Source organism: Neofelis nebulosa, chromosome 9 (genome assembly GCF_028018385.1).
Source record: "Neofelis nebulosa isolate mNeoNeb1 chromosome 9, mNeoNeb1.pri, whole genome shotgun sequence".
NCBI lineage: Eukaryota > Metazoa > Chordata > Mammalia > Carnivora > Felidae > Neofelis > Neofelis nebulosa.
The window spans coordinates 127,182,312-127,199,913 of NC_080790.1; the positions used below are offsets into that span (position 1 = coordinate 127,182,312).

The window sequence follows — 17,602 nt, forward strand, 5'->3', positions numbered from 1 at the left end:
AACATTGATCGGATGCCTATGCACCTATTAGGTACTAGGTGATGTGCATAGAATCACTTCAGAACCTTGTTAAAATGCAGATGTCCTATTCAGCCAGTGTGGGGTAGGGCACAAGATCCTGCATTCCTGACAGTCCCCAGTGATGCCCATGCTGCTGGCCCCCTATCCCATTTTTTTTAAGAGTACTTATTTGAGGCACGGAGGGGCAGAGAGAGACAGAGAGGGAGAGAGAGAATCCCAACGAAGCTCATGCACTGTGAGCATGGAGTCCAGTGCAGGGCTCAGTCTCATGACAGATCATGACCTGAGCTGAAACCAAGAGTCAGACACTCAATCGACTGTGCTACCCAGGTGCCCCCATCCCCATCACATTTTGAGTAGCAAGGTGCTAAAACTTTTCCTTTCTAATCTCATTCAATCCTCATAACAGCCCCTTCATTTTTCAAAAGAGGAAACAGAATAACACAGATTAAATAGCTTGCTCAAGGTCAGAGAGCCTCTCAGGGGCAGATCTGGGATTTGAAGCCAGGCATGTTTGGTTCTACAAAGCACACAAGCACTGCGGATGATCCCTTATCAGGGAAACTAAACAACAACAGCAGCAACAACAACAACAACAACAACAATGTCAGTGATCTTACCAGCTGCCCTCAAGTACTTCATTATCAAGCACCTTGCATTTATGGAATCAATTCTGGTAACCTTTTTTTTTTCTTTACTTTTTATTTTTATTTTTTTAATTTTTTTTTCAACGTTTTTTATTTATTTTTGGGACAGAGAGACACAGAGCATGAACGGGGGAGGGGCAGAGAGAGAGGGAGACACACAGAATTGGAAACAGGCTCCAGGCTCCGAGCCATCAGCCCAGAGCCTGACGCGGGGCTCGAACTCACAGACTGCGAGATCGTGACCTGGCTGAAGTCGGACGCTTAACCGACTGCGCCACCCAGGCGCCCCTTCTTTACTTTTTAAATTTGTGAAATATAAAACACTTATGGAGAAGTATGCAAAACAAATGTACAGCTTACCAAATTACTGTAATGGGAAACCAGTGTAACCACACCCACGTCAAGGAAGAGAATTCTTGTACATTTCCATGGTCATAACTAACACACAGAGTGCACTTACTGAGAAAGAAATCAGCTTTCTCCAGCCCTGGAAAGGAGCTCTCCGGCTGGGGTCCACCTTGGTCTCCTTGTCTCTGGGGTGACTTTAGAGTAAGCTGAGAAACAAAGAATTTAGGGGGTCCTTGCTGGCATGGATGGGGTGATCTCAAATCTTTGCCTCCAGCCCACCGGGGCCAATCCTGCTACCACTTTTTCCCACAAACTGCCTTGGAAAGAAGAAAAAAAGTAAAAAGAGAAAGAAAAAAACAAATGTGAAGAAGCCACATGAAGAAAACTGCACACAAGAAAGCTTGTCATGGTTTAACAAACCCAACCAAAATCGGATTTATTTTTGCTGTTTTATTTGACAGTCTTTTTTAAATTTTTTAGTGTTTATTTTAGAGAGTGAGAGGCAGAACGTGAGCCGTGGAGGGGCGGAGAGAGAGAGGGAGACACAGAATCCAAAGCAGGCTCCAGGCTCTGAGCTGTCAGCACAGAGCCTGACACGGGGCTCGAACTTAAGAAATGTGATCATGATCTGAGCTGCAATCAGATGCTTAACTGATTGAGCCACCCAGGTGCCCTGACAGATGGTTCTAAAAGTTCATCTGAAAGGAAATTAATTAGGAAACCAGCAGGACTTTTTTTTTTTTTTTTTTTTTAAGAACAGCAGAGTAATACTTTTAATAATCAGAATGGCTTAGGACTGGCTCCATATAGTTTTCCTGTTGAAAGACAAGCAGAGGGGAGCGTTGGCACACTGGGGATCCCCCACCGACCCCCCAGAGCAGGAAAGGGTGGAGGAGAAGGGGCAGCTTGAGGGACTGAGGGCACTCAGATCCCCAGGGACTGTAATAGGCACCTGGTCTAGGAATGCATCTGGAAACAGATAGAAGGGAATGGATTTGAGAAATATTTTGGCAATCAGATGCAAACTAATTGGTAATTGATGGGTGTGAAGTATTAAGTAGAAGATATTTCTGGGGCCTTATTTACCATTATTGAGCTTGTGAAAGCCATATAATCTACATACATATTCTTACATAGCAATATTCTTCTGCATAATCTGTATCTTTAAAGAAAGACTGAGATCCCCATTCAACAGATTATGCAAATCAGTCACAAAATACCCAGCACTTCCCTACCCAGTATGCAAACATACTCCACTCATTCCAAAATACCGATTCCCACGTGCTATGAATGCAGTAGTAACTCTCGGTGCAGTAGAATGCTGTTGCACAAAAATCAAGTACATGATCCAATCATATCCCAAAAATTCCATACATAGCTGTCTATATAATTACAATGTGCAGAGAGAGGCATATTTTTTCTTATCTAACCCAGCCTGAAGTAGCAGGATTGGTGACACTTATTTCTCTCTCTTTTTTAAAGTAATCTCTACACCCAGTGTGGGGCTCAAATTCACAACCCTGAGATCAAGAGTCATTTGCTCTACTGACTGAGCCAGCCAAGGGCCCCTTGTTTCGTTTTCTTAGTGCTATTATAACAACGTCTCAGAAAAGTTTACTCCTAGACCAGTCACCAAGGAAAAAGTGAAGGAGATGAGCAAGCCAAATCAGAGAGATCTTCTTGAAGGGGGCTTCTTATAGAAAAACGGGAAGGGTCACTCGTTGTTAGGAAATCCTGCGGCTTTGTCATTTTTCTTGGATTTGACCATGGCTGTTACTGGACCTTCAAATTTGTATGTACATATTACAGTCAACTTGACATATTAAGAGTCAACTTGAGGTGTTCAACAGTAAAATCTGCTGGGATTTTTTTTTTTTTTTTTTACTGAGAATGCATTAAATCTATAGACCAATTAGGGAAAATTGCAATCTTTATAATATGGGGGTCTTCAGGCCTAAGAGCATGGTACATTCTTTCTTTTATTCAGAACCTTTTAAATTTCTCTCCTTATTATTTGTTGTTTTCAGTATTGAAAGCCTAATATAGCTTCCGCTAGATTTATTCCTCTATATGAAATGACTCTGATACTATGCAAAGGAATATTTTAATATTTTAAAATTTTCATTTATTATCTGTTGGCATATAGAAAAACCACTGACTTAAAAGATATTTACTTCATATCTAGGCACCTGCTAAATTCATTTACCTGAAGTAATTTCTAGATCCATTTATTATTTATTTATTTATTTATTTATTTATTTATTTATTTATTTATTTATTTTGAGAGAGCACGCACAAGTGTGGGAAGGGGGGAGAGAGAGAGAGAGAGAGAGAGAGAGAGAGAGAGAGAGAGAGAGAGAGAATCCCAAGCAGGCTCTGCACTGTCAGCATAGAGCCCAAAATGGGGCTTGAACTCATGAACCGTGAGATCATGACCTGAGCTGAAACCGAGAGTCAGACGCTTAACCAACTGAGCCACCCAAGTGCCCCTATAGACACAATCATGTCTTCTGCAAATAGTTTCATTCCCAATCCTTCTGTCTTGATTTCTTTTTCTTTCCTTTTGCACTAAGATCATTGCAATGTTGAGGAGACGTGGTGGTAGCAGGGATGCTTTTAACTCATTCCTGATGAGACGAAATAAAAATTCATCTTTTGATCCCATTCAAGGGGACAGCTCCTGATATTTAACCATTTCTTGACTAAGGAATTTTTTCCTTTCCTATTTCAAAAGTGATATTCAGCACGTTCTTCCTCAAGAGTTCTCCACTTCTCCCTCTTGGGCCTCAGTATCTATCTAGTCTTTATGCAGAGGGCTCTTAGTCCCGGGACTGGGACAAGATGTCTGGTCTGGGTGTTGTCTGCTGAGTCCTGCTTGCTTCCGACAGGGTCATCCGATCCTTCCTGGTCTTCAATTTTGGCTTCTGTTCTGCCCCATCTATTGATGGTGTCACTTGTCTTTGGGTACAAGTGTATCTGGATCTGGTGGTGCCCCCTTCTGTGGCCTTTGGTCTAGGTATTCACATTCGGGGAGACTTCATCCCTCACCCAGGCCACGCTTAGGGGGACAGCATGTGCTGCTTGCCCAAGGGCACCTTGTCAGTGTTGGCCCATGGGATGGGGAGGTGTCTCTGCCTAAGGTGCCAAGTTACTTCTCCTCCTCCACTGTAGGTACCTTGTGAAGGTAAGGATGGCCGGGTGAGACCCTTCTTCTCAAAGTGTCAAGGGGGAAATGGGTCACAAGGCTTGTGGGGTCTGTGTACTACAGACCTCACAACTGAGGCACATAGCAGGCACATTGCTAAAGAATGCTCATAATTTTTCAGCCTAAGCCTTGTTTATTCCTCAGTCCACTGGTTTTCAAAGTATGGTCCTCCACCAGCAGCACCCAGAAGCTTATGAGACATACAAACTCTTGGGCCCCACACCAGACTTACTGATTCAGAGAGCCTGGGGTGGGGCTTGGCAATGGATGTTTTGACAAGTGCCTGTGGTACAAGCTCAAGTTAAGGATGACTGCTCTACTCCTCTCCTCATTACACTATGGGCCTGAAGGGCTGGGCAATGTGTAGGCAGGTGACTGGCCCTGACTGAGAAACCAGAAGGTCCCGGGTGTGTTTATCTGAGCCCCATATAAGTGGGTTCGGGTGTAGGCCGGGTCTGCCCTAGTAGTGGGATTTCCTTCTTGCAGAAGGGGAGTTCACTCCCTGTCTGCTGGATGCTAGAGGCAGTTTCATTTTCCAGGACAGATTTGGTGAGGGAGGGCAGTTCAGACTCTAGATCACTGGGGCAGCCTGCTCTACCCCAGGTCCTGGCTGCTGTGGCAACCCTGTGGGCCCATCAGGTAAAGCAGGGAATCAGAGGGTCCAAATTAGGGGGTCTGAAACAGTCTAGTCTGTTCCCGCTCTGTGGTGGGAGGCGGGGCTGTGGGATTCCTGGTCTCTCATGCTCCTGTTTTCAGTTCCAAGGTGTGGCTTCTCAGAGTCTGTTCTTCTCTAGTGATGGAACGAAGAAGAGGAGAAGGGGGAGGAGAAAATGATTCTTTCATTAAAAAAAAAATCCTGTCCCAGACGCATTAGCTTCTCGTCTCTTCTTCTGAGATGCCGACAGGCAGTTCCTAACCTGTCAGCTGCTGTGGTGTCCCGGCTTCTCATACTCTCATGTCCAGTGGCAAGTTTTCCACGTCTGTCTCTCCAGATGAAGCTAGTCAGAAAGCGGAAGTTCTCTTCCAAAACTCACATAGTCACTCAACAAACGACTCAAGGAGGTACTGACCAAAGGATATCAGAAGACGGTCTACTATGAGCAGTGCTGGGGGATTTGCTAGGAATTTCACTGTGGGGGTGCAGCAGAGAACAACTGAGTTGGGGATGGAGCTAGAGAGCAAGTATTGGACAGCAGCATCAGGACCACCTGGGAACTTGTTGGAATTGCTAGGACTTGTTAAGACTTGCAAAATCTCCGGCTGGAGTTGCATCTGTTGTTCTGAAATCTCCTGTTGATCAGGGGTAAAGCAAACGGTCAGTTAGGACAGACTGGTGTGAACCTGTTGCAATGCCAGGATACATCTGGATAAGAAAAGAAATTTAGGGATTATGCACACTACCAAATTCTTTTTTTTTTAAATGCTTATTTATTTCTTGAGAGAGAGAGAGCGAGCGCGCATGGGAGTAGGGGAGGGGCAGAGAGAGAGGGAGACACAGAATCTGAAGCAGGATCCAGGCTCTGAGCGGTCAGCACAGAGCCTGATGGGGGGCTTGAACTCATGAGCTGTGAGATCATGACCCGAGCCGAAGTCGGATGCTTAACTGACTGAGCCACCCAGGCACCCTTACCAAATTCTTTTATTAATCTCACCAAGGTACAATGAAATTGGCCTTAATGTTTAGAGGTTAAATGCAATGACGGTGAACATTCAGAAACATATCAATGTAGACAGAAAGGTTAGGTGATTGATGAATTTTTGCAGAATTTAACATAAGAGGACAAAGCTTAGTCAATGCATGACATCAAAGAACTGGAAACAAGCCAAACACCCACATATAGAAAATAGGACTTTTAAGTACATTTAATTCAATTATACTTAATTTGATCAAAATATTTCTTAAAATGTTTAAGGAATTTTCATGAATATAATATACATGATGTCATTGAGTAGAGTGTAGTGGTTATTAAGCTGGACCCTGAGAATCAAACAAAGCTAAACTGAATTCTGTGTTTGTCCTGGCATATCACACTTCTCTTCTTTCAAACTATAAACATACTTACAGATTCTCATATTTAAACAATTTTTTCAAAGGTTTGTTTATTTTTGAGAGACAGAGCGCAAGCAGGGGAGGGGCAGAGAGAGAAGGAGACACAGAATCTGAAGCAGGCTCCAGGCTCTGAGCCGTTGGCACAGAGCCCAATGTGGGGCTTGAACTTACAGACTGCAAGATCATGCCCTGAGCTGAAGTCAGACACTTAACCGACTGAGCCACCCAGGCACCCTTGCAGATTCTCATATTAATGAAAAAAATGCAGAATAAAAAGTGAAATTCTTCATTGATCACCATTGATCCCCAACCCTATCTCATTTCCTCCAGTTTTTATAGACTGTGACTCTTTAGGCATTTATATGTGTGCATATACATAATTATACATATAATTAACATTTTTAGATTTTTGTATAAAAATGGGAAAACCTATGTAATATCCTGTAAACACTTTTTTAAAACTTCACCGTATTCTATGTGTGTGTGTGTGTGTGTGTGTGTTTGAGAGAGAGAGAGCACACGAGATGGAGAGAGGGAGAGAGAATCCCAAGCAGGCTCCACACTGAGTGGACGCGGGGCTCAATCCCACGACCCTGGGATCATGACCTGAGCCAAAATAAGAATCAGACCGTCAACCAACTGAGCCGCCCAGGGGCCCCCTCTAGAGATATGTCTATGGCTATCCATAGAGAGCGCTCTAATTCTTACAACTTCTGCATGCAATTCCACAGTCTGATTATCCCATAAAGTACTCCTCTAATTATATATCCATACAGTCCCTGCGTATTTACTGTTCCAATAATCTGCTGTAAACGTACTGTGGATGTGCAGATATTTTTCTACTAAAACGTAGTTCATTAAAAGATATGAGCTATTCTTGTTTTCAGAAGTATTACCAAGTTGTACTTTGAAAAGACACGGACCAATTTTTAAACCCATCTCCAGCGTTGGGGAGTTCTTTGTTCCCAGAGCTCGACCACAGTAGATATTATCTGTGTTTGGGTATTGGGACTTTCTTGCCAAGAAATTAGAGCTCATGAGTAATTTAATTGCATTTCCCTGATTCCTACTGGATCTGACCATCTTTCACCTTTATTGGCCCTTTGTCTTCATTTGAACAATGAATTTTCAGAGTCTTATTCACTACCAAGAGCTTATCCTTTTCTTAGTTATTAAGCTGCATATAGATTCTGAATATTAATTTTGGCTATGCCCTAGGCAAAGGTCTCCAGATATGTTGCCTATCACTTTGCTTCTGGTAGATTTTCTATCTTTAATATAGGGTCATTGACTGTATTAGTCATTTCCATTTTGTTTCTTGAACCTTAAGTTTTGCTTAAGACCTCCTCTCCCCTCTGACTCCGAACTATTGTAATTTATTGTAACATTGGTATGCCCTTTTCATGTTAGTGTCTGTCTCATCTGGAATTTACTTCTGTGGGCAACTCCAGACACAGACTTTCTTCTTCTCTTCTTCCTCCCCCAGAGGATGTTCATTTATCTACTTGTTGTTCATTCAATCATTTTACAATTGATATGTGGATTTCTGGGCTTGTTACTCGATTCCATTGATCCACCTGTTCCTATGCCAATTATTATTCCATAATTACTACAGGTTTATATTCTGTGGATGTGGGAACCCCTTCCTTATTCTCTTAAAAAAATGGATTCATCTCCCACACTCCCCTCCATTTGAATGTTAGCATCTATTTACGAAGTTCTATTAAAAAAAAAAAAAACCCTGCTGAGGGGAACCTGGGTGGCTCAGTCGGTTGAGCGTCCATCTTTGTCTCAGGTCATGATCTCATGGTTCATGGGTTCAAGCCCTGCATTGGGCTCCATGCTGACAGTGGAGAGCCTGCTTGGGATTCTGTCTGTCCCTCTCTGTGCCCCTTTCCCACTCCCACTTTCTCTCTCTCAAAAATAAATAAACTTAAAAAAAAAACATTGCTATTTTTATTGGTGCTTCATTAAATTTATGGATCAACTTTCGAGAACTAATGTTTCTGGTATTAATATTTCCTTCCAAGAATTTTTGATGGTTAATATATTCGGAGCTTCCAGCATTCCCTTCAGACTTTACTTTTGCTCTGTCCATAGGTTTTACACAGTTCTTTTTGAATTACCAGCTGTTTAATTAGGGGTGCTTTGCCATTGAGAATGCAATGCCTTTTTTTCTTCTCTAATGTTTCCTTTTCCTGGATGGGAAATCTCCTGACTTATAAACTTGTTCACATTTTGTTTTTCATTTTTGTTGATTATTTGTCTATATATTTATATATAGTTTGACACGCATATATGTGTTTTATTACCCTTGTCAATTTTTTTTCAAAGAAAGCTAAACGACAATAGGAGCATCCTAGACATTTTTGTTATAATGAAAATGTTCCCACTGTTTCATTATTTCAGATGTTTATGTGCAATGGGTTTTGAGTAGCAATGCTTGTTATCTAAGTGATTTTCTTTTCTTCCTTGGTTTCAAGGAGTATTTTTTTCAGTTTTTGCATTAAAAAAGCTATCATTGAAGTATAGTTGACATACAATGTCATAGGAGTTTCAGGTGTACAACATAGTGATTTGACAATAATTCTATTACTCAGTTCTCACAACGGTAAGTGTTGTCACCATACATTACCTTATTGACTACGTTCTCTATGCTGTATTTTTCATCTGTGACTTATTTGCATACAGTATTATTTTTTTAAATTGGCTGAATATTATCAAATTCATAATTTGGTGCCCATTGGAAGCTTTTCTTTCCTCTCTTAATGTAACAAATTTAAACAACAGGATCTTTGTAATCAATAATCAACGTTTATGTTCATCCCAGAAACAAAATTTATTAACTATATACAGAATAATTTTGCTATTTTATATTTAGAATTTGTATCTGTTTAAAATAGAAATTATTTATTCTTTTGTGACTACACGTATGTACTATGCTTGCCCTGTTTATTTGGGGGGTGTCTTTGTCTCCTAGAATAAGGTGGTTAAGTTTCCCATATCTATTTTCTTTCTTCTGCTTTGTATAATAAGGAAATGTGTTCTTTGAAGTTTGATTTATTGATTTTTTTATTAAAAAAAATTTTAAGTTAACTCTACCCCCAACGTGGGGCTCAAACTCACGACCCCGAGATCAAGAGTCACACGCTCTACTGATTGAGCCATCTAGGCGTTCCTACCCTTTGAAGTTTTCTTTTTTAAGTTTATTTGAGAGAGAGAAAGAGAGGAGAGGCAGAGAGAGAGAACCCGAAGCAGTCTGCACTGTTAGCGCAGAGCCCGACGCAGGGCTCAAACCCACAAACCACAAGATCATGACCTGAGCCAAAACCAAGAGTTGGACACTTAACTGACTGAGCCACCCAGGCTCCTTTGAAGTTTTGATTGGCTTTCTGCATAAAATGGTCAAGGCCATGTCCCTTTTTAAGAAATGATTTTGTTTAAAGAATCATAGGTTTTTTACAGACATGTCACTTTTCTTTATGGTAGAAAGGGGCTGGTCTGGCAATCGCTGGTTTTGGTTTCATGTCCCGTTCCCACTAGCACCTTTCGCTGAGTTGTACTTATTTAAGAATAAGTACAGGTAAGGCTATAGCTCACATTGAGCCTCAATTTCTAAATAGCTGTATTTTCTAAATAGCTCAAAATCTGAATTAATAATTCTTTTGCTGTAGTGTTTCATAATTAAAAAAATTTTTAGGGTAGGGGCACCAGGGTGGCTCAGTGAGTAAAGCATTCGACTCTTGATCTCAGCTCAGGTCATGATCTTGAGGTCGTGAGACTGAACCTCGTGTCAGGCTCCATGCTATGCATGGAGCCTGCTTAAGATTCTCTCTCCCTCTGCCCTTCCCCTCTGCTTGCGCTACAAAATTAAAAAAAATTTTTTTTCAGGGGAACCCTCTTACCCTGTTGGTGGGACGCAAACTGGGGCAGTCACTCTGGAAAACAGTATGGAGGTTCCTCAAAAACTTAAAAATGAGAACTACTCTATGACCCAGCAATTGCACTACTAGGTACTTACCAGAAGGATACAAAAATACAGATTCAAAGGGGCACATGCACCCCTATGTTTATAGCAGCACTATCAACAATAGCCAGAGTATGGAAAGAGTCCAAATGTCCACTGACTGATGAATGGATAGAGAAGATGTGTGTGTGTGTGTGTGTGTGTGTGTGTGTGTGTATAAAATGGAATATTACTCAACCATCAAAAAGAATGAAATCTTGCCATTTGCAATGGCATGGATGGATCTAGAGCGTATTATGCTAGGTAAAATAAATCAGAGAAAGACAAATACCATATGATTTCACTCATATGTAGAACTAAAGAAACAAAACAGATGAACATAGGGGAAGGGAAGGAAAAATAAGATAAAAACAGAGAGGGAGGCAAACTGTAAGAATCTTAATGATAGAGAACAATCTGGGGGTTGATGGAGGGAGGTTGGTGCGGGATGGGCTAAATGGGTGATTGTTGTGTTGAGCACTGTTATATGTAAGTGATGAATCACTAAATTCTACTCCTAAAACTAATATTATACTATATGTTAACTAACTTGAATTTAAATAAAAATTTGGAGGAAAACATTTTTTCAGACAATATTTTATTATTTTGTTATGTTTGGCTTTTTAATAAATACAATCAGTTTGGGCAGAAAATCAGACATACAATTTTTTTTAATTAAAAAGATTTTTAATATTTGAGAGAGAGAGAGAGAGAGAGAGAGAGAGAGAGAGAATGAGCAGGGGTGAGGGGCAGAGAGGGAGACACAGAATCCGAAGAAGGCTTCAGGCTCTGAGCTGTCAGCACAGAGCCAGACACGGGGCTCGAACCCACAAACCACGAGATCATGACCTGAGCCGAAGTCAGATGCTTAACCGACTGAGCCACCCAGGTGCCCCAGACATAGAATTTCTGCTTTTAGAATCTGTGGAGATTTTCTTTGTTCCTAATACATTACAAAACTCAAAGGGCTGGCTATTAAATAAATGTTGGGTATATAGTAACTTTGTAACATTTAGGTCAAGTTTAATTGTGACACTCTTCTGTACTCAATTTGCCCACATAGTTTTCTGAGACAGACGTAAAACAAAAAATTCTTTTTGTTTCTATTAAGTTTTACTTGATTTAAAGCATACAGCTTTGGTGCATAAAGACTAATACAGAATCTGAAGGCTAATATTTATCAATGTACAATTCTTCTTTGTCTCTTTGATACAGAACATTTGGACATTAAGTTTATGTGGTCGGGCGTCTGGGTGGCTCAGTCGGTTAAGCGTCCGACTTCTGCTCAGGTCATGATTTCAGTTTGTGGGTTCGAGCCCTGCATCGGGCTCTGTGCTGACAGCTCGGAGCCTGGAGCCTACTTCAGATTCTGTCTCCCTCTCTCTCTGCCCCTCCCCTACTCACACTCGGTCTCTCTCTCAAAAATAAATAAACATTAAAAAACTTTAAAAAAACCTTTCTGTTCTCTTCCTATCACTACATAGGCATTGAAAGGTGGCGGGGACTCTGAGAGCATAGGATTTAATGGGTGCCAAAGGAATATTTTGGCACAAACACATCTATTGTTTCCAAATTAAATGTAATAGAGAAAAGTCGGTCCTTGAGCATAAGGAGTTCCTACTATATACACTGTGACTTATTTACATTATTTTATTTACTCTGCATGGGCCATCTAACCTTTTAGTGATTTTTCTGGTCTGGCGATCTTATTTATTTAATTAATTAATGTATTAATTAGTTTATTTTTTTTTAATGTTTATTTTTATTTTTGAGACAGAGAGAGACAGAGCATGAACAGGGGAGGGGCAGAGAGGGAAACACAGAATCTGAAAGAGGCTCCAGGCTCTGAGCTGTCAGCACAGATCCCGACGCGGGGCTGGAACGCACGGACCGTGAGATCATGACCTGAGCCAAAGTCGGACGCTCAACCGACTGAGCCACCCAGGCGCCCCAAGGTTTGGCGATTTTAAACGTGAGTATTCCGTGTATTCTGAGTCCTGGATACTTCATCTGCCCCAAAAGGAATGTTCACAAAGATGTATTTCCAGGATAACCTTCTTTCCATAACACAATTCTGTCAGTTACTCCAGGCTCAAGAATGAGATTCATTCCTCAGTCAACCCAAAAGTCCTGGACAACCTTCCTGCTATTATAATAATACTTTAAAGAAAAAAAAAAACATACCCATTCAGTGGAAAAGTTGAAAGTATGGGCAAAGAAAATACACCTATATGGCCACATCTCAGACTTCCACTATTAGTCATCCTTCCTAGGAACTGTATATTTCTTTCAAAGGCACAGTATAAAAAATTTATAATATATCAGTTTAACGTAAATTCTACAAGTCATTAGATATTATCAATGGCAGATTATAATTTAAACTTGACTTTAATATTTAATAGCTTCTTTGTGGTATATCCCATAAATAGGCATAATCTGACTAATCCCTCAATGTAAACAATTTTTTTCTTTTTTCACTATGATAAAACAGTACTACGGACGTATTTCTAGTTAACTCTTGTATATTTCTCTTAGGATGCATTTCTGGGAGTTCCTCTGTTTAACCCTGCTTTTTCATTTATGACATAATCCAAATTTACCTTCTTTTTGAAGGCAACATTTCTATACAAATAGTGATCTCACTTTTTGATATCCCTTGGCCAATGTAACACATTTAGCACTACCTGTTGTAATAATTTTAATTTATTTTTTTAATTTACATCAAGGTTAGTTAGCATATAGTGTAACAGTGATTTCCGGAGTAGATTCTTTAATGCCCCTTACCCATTTAGCCCATCCCCCCTCCCACAACCCCTCCAGTAACCCTCTGTTTATTCTCCATGTTTAAGAGTCTCTTATGTTTTGTACCCCTTCCTGTTTTTATATTATTTTTGTTTCCCTTCCCTTATGTTCAGCTGTTTTGTCTCTTAAAGTCCTCAAATGAGTGAAGTCATATGACATTTGTCTTTCTCTGACTAATTTCACTCATCATAATACCCTCCAGTTCCAACCATGTAGTTGCAAATGGCAAGATTTCATTCTTTTTGATTGCCGAGTAATACTCCATTGTATATATATACACCACATCTTCTTTATCCATTCATCCATCGATGGACTTTTGGGCTCTTTCCATACTTTGGCTATTGTCAATAGTGCTGCTATAAACATTGGGGTGCATGTGCCCCCTTTGAAACAGCACACCTGTATCCCTTGGATAAATGCCTAGTAGTGCAATTGCTGGGTCGTAGGGTAGTTCTATTTTTAATTTTTTGAGGAACCTCCATACTGTTTCCCAGAGTGGCTGCACCAGTTTGCATTCCCACAAGCAGTGCAAAAGAGAGCTTCTCTCTCCCCGCATCCTCGCCAACATCTGTTGTTGCCTGAGTTGTTAATGTTAGCCATTCTGACAGGTGTGAGGTGGTATCTCCCTGATGTATTTCCCTGATGAGTGATGTTGAGCATTTTTTCATATCTGTTGGCCATCTGGATGCCTTTGGAGAAATGTCTATTCATGTCTTTTGCCCATTTCTTCATTGGATTATTTGTTTTTTGGGTGTTGACTTTGATAAGTTCTTTATAGATTTTGGATACTCACCCTTTATCTGATATGTCATTTGCAAATATCTTCTCCCATTCTGTCAGTTGCCTTTTAGTTTTGCTGGTTGTTTCCTTCGTTGTGCAGAAGCTTTTTATTTTTATGAGGTCCCAACAGTTCATTTTTGCTTTTGTTTCCCTTGCTTCCAGAGACATGTTGAGTAAGCTGTTGCTGTGGCCAAGATCAAAGAGGTTTTTGCCTGCTTTCTCCTCTACGTTTTTGATGGCTTCCTGTCTTACATTGAGGTCTTTCATCCATTTTGAGTTTATTTTTGTGTATGGTGTAAGAAAGTGGTCCAGGTTCACTTTTCTGCATGTCTCTGTCCAGTTTTCTCAGCATCACTTGCTGAAGAGACTGTCTTTATTCCATTGGATATTCTTTCCTTCTTTGTCAAAGATTAGTTGGCCATACATTTGTGGGTCCATTTCTGGGCTCTCTATTCTGTTCCATTGATCTGAGGGTCTGTTCTTGTGCCAGTACCATACTGTCTTGAGGATTGCAGCTTTGTAATACAGCTTGAAGTCTGGGATTATGATGCCTCTTGCTTTGGTTTTCTCTTTCAAGATTGCTTTGGCTATTCGGGGTCTTTTCTGGTTCCATACAGAATTTAGGATTGTTTGTTCCAGCTCTGTGAAGAATGATGGCATTATTTTGAAAGGTATTGCACTGAATATGTAGATTGCTTTGGGTAGTACTGACATTTTAACAACGTAATAATTTTTTAATGAATATAAGTAATTCACCTTCCCCAAACCTTAAATTCTATGAGGGCAAAATGCTCCACAGTATTCAGTCTGTGTCACAATTTGACAAGCAAGGGGCATATGTGCTCCCCAATAACCCGATGTGGAGGACTCAAGATTCCTCCCACTGTATGTTCGTTAGGCCTTTATTCTGCATTACAGATTTATGGGAGTTAGAATGACAATATAGAAGGGCTCTCTGTACCCTTCACCCAGTTTCTACCATTGGTTATAACTCATATGACCATAGTACAATATAAAAATCACAAAACTGACATTGGTATAATGTGTGTAAATCATCCTATGTCATAGATATAGATTAGTAGAACCACCATGGCATTCAGGACTCAGAACTACTCCATCACTGTAAAAACTTCATCTACCCCTTTACTGGCACACCCAGTCCCTCCCTGCTTCATCCCTAACTTTGGGCAACCACTAATCTGCTCTCCATTTCTATAATTTTTAAAAATCATGAATTCAGTTTCCTTATTAGTTTGGGGGATATTTATTTCATATTGGGTGGGTTATAATAGTTTATGCTTTTTGAGACGCCCTTTACGTTGCCAAAGTGTGTGTATAGAGTTGTTCATAATATTCCCTTATTATCTTTTTGATGTCTGGAGGGTTTGCAGTGATGGCTGGCTACTATTTCACTCCTGATATTGTTAATTTGTGTCTTCTCTTTCTTCTTAGTCCACCTTGCTATCCAAGTTTATGCTTAGACTCAGACTCCCACTTTTTTTTTAATTTTTTTTTTTTCAACATTTTTTATTTATTTTTGGGACAGAGAGAGACAGAGCATGAACGGGGGAGGGGCAGAGAGAGAGGGAGACACAGAATCGGAAACAGGCTCCAGGCTCCGAGCCATCAGCCCAGAGCCTGACGCGGGGCTCGAACTCACGGACCGCGAGATCGTGACCTGGCTGAAGTCGGACGCTTAACCGACTGCGCCACCCAGGCGCCCCTCAGACTCCCACTTTTTATGACCCATCCTTCTAGGACTATTTGACTATATGGGCAGTTGGAGAATCATGAAGTATTCGTTGTTTCAGAAGTCAATAAAATTTGGAGATGTGCTCATTGACTTAGTTTGGAAGCAGTGGGAATATCCAGATGCTACACAAGAAGGTGACGTTGGAAAATCACAAACATCTGATGACTTTGGGTAAGAGTATCTTTCCCATTTGTTGATAAGCTGCCTACTTTGAGATTTTTCTTCCTATTGTACAAATGTCTACAGAACTCTTGAAATGCTTACCTAAATTTCAGCTGTCTCTAAATAATCTGTGGGGGCTTTTGAAGGAAGGGATGGGCACATTCATGCTACGAACACTCAAGCTTCATGTATCACAGACTGCTCAAATCTTAATGCCTTTCTCAAAGACAGTGGTGCAAATGCTAAATTCTCTGATACTCAAAGCATTGAAAAAAGAGCACTGTATTTTCCTCTGTGCAGGGCAATATGCTTTTAAAGCAGAGGTGAGGTCTCTTTGAAGCAAGATGGTGACCCCTGGATGATGGTGAGAGAGGGGCAAATATGTCATGCTCAGGTAGTTGACACAGGGAGCAGAGGTGAAAGCCATCACAACTCACACCTTAACTGGTCAGAGTAACCTGGGTCCCTGAGGTGAGGAGACATGAGCTCTTTGCATTGGGCTTCCCTACAGCGGAGAAAAGAATATGAAAATGGATCTTTTTACCCATCATTATTCTTCTAGAGTCCCTCTTGCCACATCCCTCTTCTTAAAGATGTAAATACTCTTTTTAAAAAAATTTTTTTCAATTTTTTTTTTTTTCTTGAGAGAGACAGAACATGAGCAGGGGAGGGGCATAGAGAGAGGGGGAGACACAGAATCCGAAGCAGGCTCCAGGTTCTGAGCTGTCAGCACAGAGCCTGACGTGGGACTCGAACTCATGAACCATGAGATTATAACCTGAGCCAAAGTTGGACGCTTAACCACTGAGCCACCCAGGTGCCCCAAAGAGGTAGATACTCTTGCCTATCTTTGTGGTGGGGTGCCTGGGTGACTTGGCCGGTCAAGCATCAGACTCTTGATTTTGGCTCAGGTCATGATCTCAAGGTCCGTGGGTTTGAGCCTTGCGTGGGGCTCTGTGCTAACAGTGCCCAGCCTACTAGAGATTCTCTCTCTCCTCTCTCTCTGTCCTTCCTCTGCTCGTGTGCATGCTCCCTCAAAATAAAGAAACTTAAAAAAGAAAATCAAAAAAAAATAAAAAATGTTTATGGCAAAGCAACAATCAAACTGGGAAAGAAAACAAACCTCAAATAATCAAGAAGTTTATATCTACCTGGGGAGAGATGCTGTGACCTTAAATATCAATATAGAAGCCACCAGGATTTCAAATCACATAGAACATAAGTTCAATACAGAGTTCAGACATAGTAAAATACAATTTTCTCCTGAAGTTTTATAATAGCATTTTGAAAGAAGTCACTGCCCATTAGCTGATGTCTAAAAATTTAGGGGATTATTATTTCTGCTTTGGGTCATAATTAAACTCAAAGAATAGGGAATAGATCAAATGTAGATAAGCTGTAATCAGTTTTTAATGTGCACTGGAAGCCCAGAAGTAAGTTTAAAATATATATTTCTGAGACTCAGTCCTAGGATATCACAAGTGATATCTCGGTATTGAGCTTCCTGAGTTAAAAATTGCTCCTTCAAGGTGACCTTAATATGCTTCCATTTAGAATAGTCAAAGTATGAACTTGACTGCAGGATAGCATAACCTGAGTTATGATCACTCATGTTCAATGTAAGAAAATGTTCTTTCCTTAAATTACATTTTCAAAAATATAAACTGATATATAATCAAATGCCAATCTATAAAGTTTCAGGAAACATAAGAAATGACCCCCATCTACCACTCTGTGAGAACTGAATGAACATTTATTTCTGATCTTAAAATTATCAACTGAACCTTTACTAAGATCTAACCATTATCAGATCATTCCCATGTTAGTT

At 40.5% G+C, this 17,602-nt stretch overlaps 1 long non-coding RNA gene across 1 annotated transcript in view; it reads right to left on the bottom strand.

The window, feature by feature from the left end:
- Positions 1–3,332: 3,332 nt before the first annotated feature.
- The window catches only part of LOC131485880 (uncharacterized), a 46,871-nt gene continuing 32,601 nt past the window's right edge, over positions 3,333–17,602 (bottom strand). Inside the window, exon 3 of the long non-coding RNA XR_009249052.1 lies at positions 3,333–5,584. This is a non-coding gene — a long non-coding RNA (uncharacterized LOC131485880). The remainder of the gene's footprint in view (positions 5,585–17,602) is intronic.